This window comes from Oncorhynchus gorbuscha, linkage group LG05 (assembly GCF_021184085.1).
Source record: "Oncorhynchus gorbuscha isolate QuinsamMale2020 ecotype Even-year linkage group LG05, OgorEven_v1.0, whole genome shotgun sequence".
In the NCBI taxonomy this organism is placed as follows: Eukaryota; Metazoa; Chordata; class Actinopteri; order Salmoniformes; family Salmonidae; genus Oncorhynchus; species Oncorhynchus gorbuscha.
Genome location: NC_060177.1, coordinates 39,215,173 through 39,228,878, shown reverse-complemented (window position 1 = coordinate 39,228,878; position 13,706 = coordinate 39,215,173). Strand labels below are relative to the sequence as shown.

The following is a 13,706-nucleotide window of genomic DNA, read 5'->3' as shown; positions in this document are numbered from 1 at the left end:
GAAGAGTAGACTCCAAAATAATTGATCCATTGACTTCTTGCACGTCAAGATTAGATTCCACAAGGAAGATTAGGTATGTTTGTAACGGAGGAGACTGATTAGTTGCCGTACTTCCAAGAACACAAACCCTTGCATCTTTCATAGCGTGCTAGCAAAGGAGGGAGAGCTGGGAGGGGCACAGTATAGGCAGGTCGGTCACCGGAGACAGTCAGAACCGTGCACTATGAAAAACTTGCAATGGAATACTGTATGGAGAGCGGGAGAGAGCGAGTGAGAGATAATCCCACCACCATTGATGTGGAGCTGGCTTGCAGTCAAATTGCACACAAATGGCACTCCTTTTTCTATGCTCTGAGCTGAGAGAGGAATGGCAGGACTAACGTATTTCTTGACACTTCCCCTCTATGTCTGTGTGCCAAATGTCCCCCTAATTCCGCTTTTTGGGCTATATACGCTCCCCTCATGGGGTACTATAGACACACACCTCAAACATTTCATGTATGTTTTATCTGTCCATTCTGTGAGAAATTTATCTTGTGATTTTGTTTGTAATGTCACATCCATAACACTGTAATTGCCCACATATAACATATTTCTAGCTGAGCTGCTTTATGTTGAGAGTGTTTAGCACGCAGGGCAGGTCCCAATCCACCAGTGTTGAGTAATAACAGAGGTAGGTGTGTGTAGCTCATTTCAGCAGTTGTGAGTGTCACGATAATAGTGAGCTATGTGTGTGCACGTGTGTGCGTGTGTGTGTGTAGGGCCCATTCCAGTAGTAGTGAGTGATCACAGCCTAACTCGGGGGTCTCATCACTCTGCTAACGGATGCCTGAGGAGAGCGGGTAAGTCCGCTAACGCCAAATACAGACAGCATTGAGCTAAAACCTCATTCACCTTTGGGCTGGAAGGCAGTTGTGTGTGTCTGCCTGTTTTATAGAACGAAATGTGCATGCAAGATGCCAGCAGGACATGTGTGTGTATCCAGAGCGTTGATGGATACAGAAGCACTACCAGAGCACTGTAGATTGTACCAAACGGATTTACTCTTCAATAAGAATACATTAAGAAAAAAATAGAACAGTCACTATACATCTCTTCCTCGCTCACTCGCCCACACGCTCCCCACACACCAACAGTGTGCATATGGCAGCAGCTGCAGTTATGAGTTGGTACAGACTGTCAGCAGATGCTAGTCGACCTCTCTACACACTCTTAACCCATTTCAACACTGCAGTGTCTTAGCCCGTTCGAAAACGGAGGCGTCTCAACACGTTTCACTGCTAATGTCTCAACACATTTTAACACACCACAGTGCCAGAACACATTTCTACACCCTGCAATGTCTTACCACGTACGGATGTTTTACAATTTCCAGCAATGGTTTAATGTGCCTGCTTTTATGGGAGGGGGGGGTTGTCGGCCAAAAGCAGTCTACACTGGGTAACGGACACACTGCTGCTCTGCACCGTCTTTACACATTTCAACACTGCAGTGTCTCAACTTATTCAAAAGGCATTTTAATCACCCAGAATAGTTAAAGGGAAAACACATTCTAAAGCAGGACTGGTACTTAACTGGCAGACGCATTGTGAATGTTGCGTTAATGTTACGGGGGTGTCAGTGGGATGACAGTCAACGTGACTGTGGCTCTGGCCAGGGCTGAGTGGTTCCTCAGGGACAGTGGATGTCCAGTCCCCATACAGACCGTTCATTACACTGGCCTCCTATTTGATGGCAGTGGGGGAAGACTGGACTGCACGGAGCTACGGTCTCATCCATCCCAACATCACTGGACACATCCCTGATTCTCATTACGATAACGCACACAGGCCATCACATAAAACACACAGACCATCTTTAACGAAGTATAGTACTGTATATACACAAAAGCACATGTACTCAATGTACTGTACACACACACAATCGTTCACAACACTGTACACACTCACACACCATAAACTTACATTCACTACTTACACACAGCTTTATACATACTACATCTGAAACAGCATCACTTCATGAAATAATATTTTAATTGGCTTAGTTAAATGTTTTTACTTTATCTGTTCAGTTCAGTTATAAACGTTATTTGTATCAGTACGCGAGTGCTTGAGGTAAGCTATCAGATAAAGTTCAACATGGTGTTTTTGATGACTGACTGTTTTGATCTCACTCGGTCTCTCTATAGGTGACAGATAACTAGTGGTTGCACAGCCTGACTACATCAGCACCACAGGAAGATTACCTGGCTCTCAGTAGGATGTTCGAGGAAGATCTGGTGTAAAAAATATCACAGGTGACAGCTGGGTGTGTGCATGCAACCACAATAGACACAGACAGACATGTCCATACACGCACAAACATGCAGGTCCATGTGCACGCACGGCCACACGTCCCCAACAGCACGCACAATCACACACATTCAGGAAACCAGTGCTGTCTGGGAAACTGACCTGCTTGTCCATGAATGGGATTTTCAAGCAGGAATACTGTCTGTTTTCAAAGCGTCTTGGTGACCTGTGGCCCCGTGGAGAACATCACCTGTGATTCAAAAGCAGAAAATGTTATTTAGTCTTGGGCAACGGCAATCAACATGATGTACATGAAGTTAAAACAGTGAGGAATAGCAACTCATTCCATTGTGACACTTCCATTTATGTGGCTCATCTAATAATTCCACAATTGCAGTAGAACATTAACCGGTACCACACTCTTAAACCTACTAAACCCATCTCGTACAGTGGCAAGAAAAGGTATGCGAACCCTTTGGAATTACCTGGATGTCTGCATAAATTGGTCATCAAATTTGATCTGATCACCTACAGTTGAAGTCGGAAGTTTACATACACTTAGGTTAGAGTCATTAAGACTTGTTTTTAAACCACTGCACAAAATTATTGTTAACAAACTATTGTTTTGGCAAGTTGGTTAGGACATCTACTTTGTGCATGACACAAGTCATTTTTCCAACAACTGTTTACAGACAGAGTATTTCACTGTATCACAATTCCAGTGTGTCAGAAGTTTACATACACTTTGACTGTGCCTTTAAACAGCTTGGAAAATTCCAGAAAATTATGTCATGGCTTTAGAAGCTTCTGATAGGCTAATTGACATCATTTGAGTCAAATGGAGGTGTACCTGTGGATGTATTTCAAGGCCTACCTTCAAACTCAGTGCCTCTTTGCTTGACATCATGGGAAAATCAAAAGAAATCAGCCAAGAACTCAGGAAAAAATTGTAGACCTCCAAAAGTCTGGTTCATCCTTGGGAGCAATTTCCAAACGCCTGAAGGTATCACGTTCATCAGTAAAAACAATAGGACGCAAGTATAAACACCATGGGACCACGCAGCAGTCATACCTCTCAGGAAGGAGACGCGTTCTGTCTCTTAGAGGTGAACGTACTTTGGTGTGAAATATGCAAATCAATACCAGAACAACAGCAAAGGATCTTGTGAAGATGCTGGAGGAAACAGGTACAAACGTATCTATATCCACAGTAAAAATGAGTCCTATATTGACATAACTTGAAAGGCCGCTCAGCAAGGAAGAAGCCACTGATCCAAAACCACCATAAACAAGCCAGACTATGGTTTGGTCTGGTCTGATGAAACAAAAATAGAAATGTTTGGCCATAATGGCCATTGTTATGTTTGGAGGAAAAAGGGGGAGGCTTGCAAGCTGAAGAACACCATGAGCATCATGGTTTGGGGCTGCTTTGCTGCTTCAGGGCCTGGACAGCTTGCTATCATCGATGGAAAATGTATTCCCAAGTTTATCAAGACATTTTGCAGGAGAATGTTAGGCTCTGTCCACCAATTCAAGCTCAACAGAAGTTGGGTGATGCAATAGGACAACGACCCAAAACACAGAAGTAAATCAACAACAGAATGGCTTCAACATAAGGAAATATGCCTTCTGGAGTGGCACAGTCAGAGTCCTGACCTCAACCCGATTGAGATGCTGTGGCATGAACTCAAGAGAGCAGTTCACACCAGACATCCTAAGAATATTGCTGAACTGAAACAGTTTTGTAAAGAGGAATGGTCCATAATTCCTCCTGACCGTTGTGCAGGTCTGATCCGCAACTACAGAAAACATTTGGTTGAGGTTATTGCTACCAAAGGAGGGTCAACCAGTTATTAAATCCAAGGGTTCACATACTTTTTCAACCCTGCCCTGTGAATGTTTACACGGTGTGTTCAATAAAGACATGAAAATGTATAATTGTTTGTGTGATATTAGTTTAAGCAGACTGTGTTTGTCTATTGTTGGGACTTAGATGAAGTTGAAATCAAATTGTATGACCAATTTATGCGGAAATACAGGTATTTCCAAAGGGTTCACATACTTTGTCTTGCCACTGTAATTCTGTACTTCTATCCTACTCCTCATAGTCTTCTAAAGACGAGGTATTTCATTCACACACAACCTTAGTTCCCATTACAAGTGGTGTAGCATTACATCTCAGCAGTTATGCTCAAATGGCAAGTCAAATAAGACGTGTAATTAAAGGATGTCGGCACGTCGCTCGCGGAGCTTGGCATTGGTTTTTCCGAGTGGCTGGCTCCGGTGGGTGCTTACATCAGCAATCAGGAAACGCACCGGCGTCGATTGCCTCCCAAGGACGTGGGGAATGCCAAAGCGTGAATATAATTGGGTTGCCGTTAAAAGGAAGGGCCGCCACATGCTGCTTACCTTGTTGCCGCAGAATCTGTCGAAAAAAATGTCATAGTAGCCCACGATGGCCTGGAAATGAAATATGAGAGGGTTGTTAGAATGTGACATTACAACAACCCCTGGGGTCCTGTTCCAAACGGCACCCTATTCCCTACATAGTGCACTACTTTTGACCTATGGGCCCTGGTCAAAAGTAGTGCACTATATGGGCCATTCTACAGAAGTGGTTTAAATTGTTTGAAAACAAATAAGTCACCAGCTTAGGACATTTATTTAAATCATGACATTCATTCCAAGACAATAACAAACATAGTAAAAAATCATTGTTTATACATGGTATTCGGAAAGTATTTAGACCCCTTGACTTTTTCCACAATTTGTTACGTTACAGCCTTATTCTAAAATGGATGTAAATAGTTTTTTTTTCTCCTCATCAATCTACACACAATACCCCATAATGACCAAGCAAAAACAGGTTATCATAAATGTTTGCTAACAAAAAATAAATAAATCTGATATATCACATTTACATAAGTATTCAGATCTTTTACTCAGTACTTTGTTGAAGCACCTTTGGCAGCGAATACAGCCTCGTCTTCTTGGGTATGATGCTACAAGCTTGGCATACCTTTATTTGGGGCGTTTCTCCCATTCTTCTCTGTCAGGTTGGATGGAGAGCTATTTTCAGGTCTCTCAGATGTTCGATCAGGTTCAAGGCCTGCCTCTGCCTGGGCCACTCAAGGACATTCAAGAGACTTGTCCCGAAGCCACTTCTGCATTGTCTTAGCTGTGTGCTTATGGTTGTTGTCTTATTGGAAGGTGAACCTTCACCCCAGTCTGAGGTCCTGAATGCTCGGTACTTTGCTCGGCTCATCTTTTCCTTGATCCTGACTAGTCTCACAGTCCCTGCTGGTGAAAAACATCCCCACAGCATGATGCTGCCACCACAATGCTTCACAGTAGGGATGGTGCCAGGTTTCCTCCAGATGGGACGCTTGGCATTCAGGCCAAATAATTCAATCTTGGTTTCATTAGACCAATGTTTCTTGTGGCCCGATAGTCCTTTAGGTGCCTTTTGGCAAACTACAAGTGGGCTCTCATGTGTCTTTTAGTGAGGAGTGGCTTCCATCTGGCCACTCTACCATAAAGGCCTGATTGGTGTAGTGCTGCAGAGATGGTTGTCCTTCTGGAAGGTTCTCCCATCTCCACAGAGGAACTCTGGAGCTCTGTCAGAGTGACATTCGGGTTCTTGGTCACCTCCCTGACCAATGCTCTACTCCCCCGATTGCTCAGTTTGGCCGGGCGGCCAGTCTTGGTGGTTCCAAACTTCTTCCATTTTACAATGATGGAGGCCACTGTGTTCTTGATGTATATATTTTTTTAAATAAAACAATTATGTTTTCTGAAATTTTTAACACTATTTCAGTTGACCATGTTGACCTAGTTAGTCATTTTTGTTTAGTTTTTTGTTTCTCTGAAAAGTTTTATCCCCACTTTGGATGTTATTACTGAAACATTAAAACACTGTAGAATGAATGTGCCTTAAAACTTCTTACGGCTGAGATCCCGTTAACAGGATCGACTTGACAACAGCCAGTGAAAGTGCAGGGCGCCAAATTCAAACAACAGAAATCTCATAATTAAAATTCCTCAAACATACAAGTATTTTACACCATTTTAAAGATAAACTTGTTGTTAATCCCACCACAGTGTCCGATTTCAAAAAGGCTTTACGACGAAAGCACACCATCTGATTATGTTAGGTCAGTACCTAGACAGAAAAACACAGCCATTTTTCCAGCCATAGAGAGGAGTCACAAAAAGCAGAAATAGAGATAAAATGAATCACTAACCTTTGATGATCTTCATCTGATGACACTCATAGGACTTCATGTTACACAACACATGTATGTTTTGTTCGATAAAGTTCATATTTATATCCCAAAATCTTAGTTTACATTGGCGGGTTACGTTCAGTTCGTGCCTCCAAAACATCCTGTGATTGCAGAGAGCCACATCAATTTACAGAAATACTTATAATAAACATTGATAAAAGATACAAGTGTTTCACATTAAACTTTAGATAAACCTCTCCTTAATGCAACCGCTGTGTCAGATTTTTTTAAACTTTACGGGAAATAGCACACCATGCAATAATCTGAGTACGGTTCTCAGCCACCTTCACCCCATACAGCCAAACAAGATATAACAGACAAGTTCTAATTGTTCTCATGGTTTTCATTTGTTCTTACAGTCACATGTAACTGGCTCGACTCGAAATTATTTTAAGGACGTTATAAAATTGTTTTGTCACAGTGCTGATCTTAATAAGTTGTCCTTTGTTTTACGACTTGCAGTAAATTGCACTGATTCAATGTTGAAACTTACAAGACATGCAGTCTTCTGTTTATTCATTTCAATGCTAACAATTGGACATTGGTTTGTCCTTCCTAATAAATGGGAACAATTCACATATTTTATATACATGACAGATGAAAGGTGAAACCCAAGTAGGCCACATTCTGTAGAGTAAAATCCTGAAACATCTGGTGCAGGCTTCCACCCACCACAAAATATGGTGATAAGAGGAAGTCTAGTGGCAGGCAGAGCAAGATGAAACTGGGCCAAAATTATGCAAATGTTGTCATAAATGAAACATCCAATCTCAATACAGTTCTGTTCCCAAAACTACAATGTTACAGTTTTGTAGAATTGATCCTTTGCTAAAGGTTTTTAAAAGGACATTGTTTGAAGAAGTGCAGGAGTGAATTGGAATTATGCACACACACACTTCAGAGAGTAGTCATTCCACAATGGAAATATGCAAATAGATGCTAAAACATGCTTATAGCTCGTGCTTGGCTTTGCCTACATCCTTGCTTGTTCTGTCCACTGTGCTCCATTGGCTCCCATTGTAAACAACACTGCTGTCCTGTTTTAGGTTAGTTATCATAATCTTTGGTTGCATGTTGTGGAACTCAAGTACAATAGGCTGTGTATGTTACAGATAGATCAGTGTATGAGGAAACAACCAATGAACTGGACTGTTATTCTCTTTTCAAGTGATTTAAAAATGTATATATACACATACATGTATTTCACCTTTATTTAACCAGGTAGGCCAGTTGAGAACAAGTCCTCATTGACAACTGCGACCTGGCTAAGATAAAGAAAAACAGTGCGGCACAAGTAACAACACAGAGTTACACATGGAATAAACAAAAGTACAGTTAATAACACAACAGGAAAGAAAAAGTCTATATACAGTGTGTGCAAATGGCGTGAGGAGGTAAGGCAATAAATACGGGTGGGTGGTGTTATTGTGACCAGTGACCTGAGATAAGGCAAAGCTTTACCTAGCAAAGACTTATAGATGACCTGGAGCCAGTGGGTCTGGAGACGAATATGTAGCCGAGGGCCAGCCGACGAGAGCATACAGGTCACAGTGGTGGGTGGTATATGGGGCTTTGGTGTCAAAACGGATGGCACTGTGATAGACTGCATCCAGTTTGCTGAGTAGAGTGTTGGAGGCTATTTTGTAAACGACATCGCCAAAGTTGAGGATCGGTAGGATAGTAAATTTTACGAGGGTATGTTTGGCGGCGTGAGTAAAGGAGGCTTTGTTGCGAAATAGGAAGCCGATTCTAGATTTAATTTTGGATTGGAGATGTTTAATATGAGTCTGGAAGGAGAGTTTACATTCTAGCCAGACCCCTAGGTATTGGTAGTTGTCCACATATTCTAAGTCAGAACCGTCCAGAGTAGTGATGCTAGTCGGACGAGCAGGTGCGGGCAGCGATCGGTTGAAAAGCATGCATTTTGTTTTCATGACCGGTGTTAACATTCCTTCCTCAGTAATGTCACACACACTAGACAAGCATGGGTAGTAAGTTGTAGACACACTATATATCTACATGTCCTAGCCTACGGACACCAAGGTTAAACAAAAATACATTATTTCTAGAGTGGGTGCTAAAACTTTGGCATCATTCCACTCCTACTGTGTGGGCAGTTGTGGCTCACTGGTGAGGGGCAGTACTCAATAGAACCTGGTGTCCCCTCTCTGCAACCTCCCACCTAAAAACATGGAGCCTTACATTTGGCTGAGTCAACACACGGCCCCATGTGGTACACTTCACCTCGCCTCACAAAACAAATAAATTACTTTTTGGCCGTCCCTGACAATACTGGGCATATTTTGCTGACCGGCTAAATCCGGTTTGTTGCACAAAATAAGCAATGTCGGTTTTTTGATGCGGTGGCTACTAGATCTAATTTCAAACATCATCGACTAGGACTTAGCCCATGTATTGTAGTGAGAGTAATTTAATGTGTGTGTGTGTGTGTGTGTGTGCATGTCTTATTGTTTGCATTATTCTTAAAAGGGTAGGCCTGTGTGTGTATTTATACAGTGCATTCGGAAAGTATTCAGACCCCTGGACCTTTTCCACATTTTGTTAGGTTACAGTCTTATTCTAAAATGGACTAAATAAAACAATTTCCTCAATCCACACACAATACTCTATACTGACAAAGCAAAAACAGGTTATCAATATTTGCAAATGATTAAAAAATTATAAAACAGAAATACCTTATTTACAAAAGTATTCAGACCCTTTGCTATCAGACTCGAAATTGAGCTCAGGTGCATCCTGTTTCCATTGATCATCCTTGAGATGTTTCTACAACTTCAATGGAGTCCACCTGTTGTAAATTCAACTGATTGGACATGATTTGAAAAAGCACACTGTCTACATAAGAAACAAGATTCTCTGGTCGATGATACCAATATTGACCTCTTTGGCCTGAATGCCAGGTGTCACATCTGGAGGAAACCTGGCACCATCCCTACAGTGAAGCATGGTGGTGGCAGTATCATGCTGTGGGGGTGTTTTTCAGCGGCAAGCACTGGGAGACTAGTCGGGATCGAGGGAATGATGAATGGAGCAAATTAATGAGAGCTCCTTGATAAAAACCTGCTCCAGGGCGCTCAGGACCATAGACTGGGGTGAAGGTTCACCTTCCAACAGGACAACGACCCTAAGCACACAGCCAAGACAATGCAAGAATGGCTTCGGGACAAGTCTGAATGATCTGCAGAGAAGAATGGAAGAAACTCCCCAAATATAGGTGTGCCAAGCTTGTAGCGTCATACCCAAGAAGACTCGAGGTTGTAATCGCTGCCAAAGGTGCTTCAACAAAGTACTAAGTCAAGGGTCTGAATACTTATGTAAATGTGATATTTCATTATTCCATTTTTTTATACATAAAAATGTCTAAAAACCTGTTTTTGCTTCATCATTATGGGGTATTATTTGTAGATTGATGAGGAGAAAACTGTTTAATCCATTTTAGAATAAGGCTATAACGTAACAAAATGTGGGAAATGTCAAGGGGTCTGAATACTTTCCGAATGCACTGTACATGTAATGCCGTGGGTATTCTTAAAAGGATATGTGTGTACAGTATAGATGCATATTGCACAGCCATTTGTGAATAGAATATTTCGTAATTATACTATTTCTATGAATTCATGGTGGGCGTTCATTTCAGTTCTAAGTAAATACATGACTGATCCTTTGAGCCTTAAGCTATAAACAAACACTTGAGTGAAAAACAATTCACATAACTAAACAAATTGAAATCTCTCTCACACATACACACACGTCAGCCTGGAGGTGACTGTTTTCTGCAGATGTGTGAGGTAAAAATGACCCCCCCCGGGCCAGGTTTCCTCTTGTTTCTCCCCCAACTGAAGGAAGAGAGTCACTATCAATCTCTAGAGCACACTTGTAGTGGCAATGATGCAGAACTAATAGCTTTTAATCCTGACGCAGCTGACAACTTGGATGCCAGCTCTCGCAGACAAAGAGGACCAGAATCAATGCAATGAGAGAGATAGAGCGAGAAAGGGGAGGGAGAAATAGACAGGAAAAGAGCATGGCCGAGAAGGGTCTGAGAGGGTGGTGGTTGAACTTGGTTGGCCATGAAGCTAAAATATCCCTCAGGTACAGCAATCCTTGAAATGAGCAAGACCTTATCTTTAGTATTTACACCACACATCAGTATTAAAGGTATGTTTCAACACTACCCGCTCAGCTATTTCATAGCAAGTGTGAATGTGTGCCCAGAGAAAAGGAGGTTGGACACACAAACAAACAAATGGGGTTCCATACTTCATAATCACCGGACTACATGTTCCACATACTCCTCAACACCGCGTTCCACAATCAGCCTTTATCGATTCAGACAGGCGGGGCGGGAACCTAGCACTAGCTCTTGCACTGAGCCAGACTGGGAGAAACGGCACAAAGTGGGAAAAAGGAGCATGTCAACCCAATGCAGTGCAATTATGGCTTTTAATGAACGCCACAGGAACGCTCAGTCGCATGGTAATTGGGAAATTAAGCCTAATTGCTCGTCAGGCAGAGTGGATTCACCTCTCACTGGTTTTCGAGGCAGAGATAACCCTCGCACCTCGTCGCCAATAACAAAGCCTCATAAGAGGGATTGATTGTCACCTCTGCATTGTTTTAAACTTTTTCGACACGAGAGAAAGTCCATTAAAACAATCCATCCATTAAAACAAACACCTCAGGTGTTTGGTGAGTTGAGGGTTGAGGGTTCAACGTTATAAAGTGTGAGATCACAGGTTGCATTTGGCAGCACTGCTCTTACACGTACCCAAAAAGTCTCTAGAATACTTAACTTTAATAATCCTGACAAATACACTCTGCCTGAACAAAACAAATCAGCAACCTCTTAATACAGACAACTAAACCATAAACCTGATAAATATACTGTCTAAAACTACTAATGATGAATTGCTCAACACAAACTACTAAAACGTAGCCTAAACCTAATTTTGTTAACAAGACTGCCTTATTCCAGACCATAGGTTGCCCTTCATTCAACTGGATAAGAGGACTGCTGAAACTGAGCAGTGATTTAGACTAGGCAGGATAGTTGCAGTGAAGATCTGGAGCTCCATAAGAGAGAAACATTCATCTTGACAACTAAACTAGCCTTTATGTTCCATCGTCAGCTCTGTAAGGGATTGAAAAACAACTACTCACTCAGAATATGATTACAAAAAAGAAATGGTACCGTTTAAATTAGATTTAAAACACCTACACATACTGTATTTCTGAATTTTTATTGTGTCAGTAAATACAGTAAAATGGAATGGAAGAATGAAAAAGTGAAAAGGAAATGATTCCAAACTGGGAAAATAGGCTTAATTCCAGCTTAATCAGCTCAAAGTTTCACTACTGTAATGTGAAACACCAAAGACTGAAGCAGAGTACAGGCTTAGTTAACCATGGTGGGCAGCCACAAATAAGACACCCACAAGGCTGCTACACAATAATACTACTGCCTACCCACCTCTGCATAGGTCAGGGAGATAGAGGGAGGGAGAGAAGAGGGAGAGAAGAGAAGGTGGGAGAGAGGACAGGAGGGAGTGAGAAAGGGGGACGTTGAATGAGAGAGAGGGAGGACTCTCTCACCGGGGGAAAAAACACAAACTGCGAAAACGGGACAAATCAAATGAGCGCTTTAATTTTCATCAGCGTTTAGCCTTCGGCCCGGGATCTGTCGGGGATAAGTGATGACAGCAGGCTTTTCGGCGGCCCACTCTGGAATGCCGCTGCACTCCGGACCCGGTTCCCAGGGAAGAGAGGGAGAAAATGTATAATTATCATCACGGATAACACCAACAGGGAGCAATTCATCATCACTCCCCTTTCACCCGACTGCGTGTCAGCACGCCACGTGGCTCGACCAGATACTATTATACAGCAGGGGGGGGGGTGAAAGCAAGGGGGCAGGGGGAGTGGAAGGGGGAAGGGAGGGAGGGCTAATATGCTTTTGATGGGGTTTATCCAGGCGTGGAGTCTTCCTCCACAGCTAACTCAAGGGAGGGTTAGTGTTAATGTGCCCTTCCTCCTCCTCTCCTCTCTCCCCTCCACCCAGGCCCCAGTCAGTGCACTGCTTGCTGTGTTGTGCAGGCCACAGTGCACCTACCTCCCAACTCTACTCTCAGGGCCTGCTCCCTTCTCCCACTGTTCCGCCGCAGTGCCTGCCAACACACACACACACACACACACACACACACACACACACACACACACACACACACACACACACACACACACACACACACACACACACACACACACACACACACACACACACACACACACACACACACACACACACACACACACACACACACACACACACACACACACACACACACACACACACACACACACACACACACACACACACACACACACAGTAGTTTAACCACATCGTGAGCGAGAGGTTGTGAGGCTTAGGGTGTGGGGTCCACAATAGAAATTACACGGGGTAGAGAGCAAGAAATGTGTGATTCCAGTGGCTCTCACACAAGCACTCAAATTCTGAAGTGAGTATTGAGGAGAATGAGCAGTTTCCATGGGTTTGCTTCCTGCTTTAATTTTTGCTCGTAAGCAGGAATCAGGAGGATAGAATTATGGTCAGATTTGCCAAATGGAGGGTGAGGGAGAACTTTGTAGATGTCTCTGTGTGTGGAGTAAAGGTGGTCTTGAGTTTTTTCCCCCCTCTGGTTGCATATTTAACATGCTGGTAGAAATGAGGTAAAACGGATTTAAGATTCCCTACATTGAAGTCCCTGGCCACTAGGAGCGCCGCCTTACCACTTTCCTGTTAGTTTATGGCCGTATACAGATCGCACTCAATGATCTTAGTGCCAGTGTCGGTTTGTGCTGGTAAATAGATAGCTACAAAGAATATAGATAACTTTCTAGGTAGATAGTGTGGTCTACAGCTATCATGAGATACCCGACCTTAGGCGAGCAAAACCTTGAGACTTCCTTAGATATCGTGCACCAGCTGTTGTTCACAAATATACATAGAACGCCACCCCTCGTCTTACCAGAGGCTGCTGTTCTATCCACAGTGTATAACCAGTGTATAACAGTGTATAACCCGCCAGAGGCATGTTTATTCATGTTCAGC

The 13,706-nt window shown here is 42.8% G+C and overlaps 1 pseudogene; it reads right to left on the bottom strand.

Moving 5' to 3' along the window:
• The window catches only part of LOC124034873, a 144,245-nt pseudogene that overhangs the window by 22,172 nt on the left and 108,367 nt on the right, over positions 1 to 13,706 (bottom strand).